This window comes from Acyrthosiphon pisum, chromosome A1 (assembly GCF_005508785.2).
Source record: "Acyrthosiphon pisum isolate AL4f chromosome A1, pea_aphid_22Mar2018_4r6ur, whole genome shotgun sequence".
NCBI lineage: Eukaryota > Metazoa > Arthropoda > Insecta > Hemiptera > Aphididae > Acyrthosiphon > Acyrthosiphon pisum.
In genome coordinates, this window is record NC_042494.1 from 114,027,856 (window position 1) to 114,028,472 (window position 617).

Sequence of the window (617 nt, forward strand, 5' to 3'; positions counted from 1 at the left end):
TGCGCTGTTGTAACTACAACGTACGTACGCAACAAAAATATCACTTTTAGTAATTTTAATTTAAAAAAGGTGGGTAAGTGGATTTCGCTCTGCTGTACAGTAGGTTACAAGTGGGTCACTGTATAATGGATGGTATTAAATTTGAATTCAATGATATAATATCATTGTATAAGAAAAACGATTCTGAGCGGAGACGGTATGTTGGTCTAGGTATAAGACATAATATTATATTAGGTACCTATAATAAATTCCAAATTAATCATATCATAATATTTATTAGGTACTTATAACGCGTTATACATCAACAAAAAACCGTGGTACTATCATAGATATATAATAGTATACTTTAGAAGTTTCAAGTACCCACGAATAATATTATACAATCACAACAAAATAACTAAAATAGTTATCCTAGGTTTTCAAATTTTCAATATGTAATTTCGTTCAAATTTGTACTTAAAATGACTATAAAAATAAACTTCGTAAATGTATTTTTTAGAATTTTTGGTAACAGAATTAATTACTCACGTGGAATCTTGTTTTAAATTTTCAATTCTTAGATACAAAAGTTGAATATTTTATAAATTTTTAACTACAAAATAATTTTTCAAATTAAA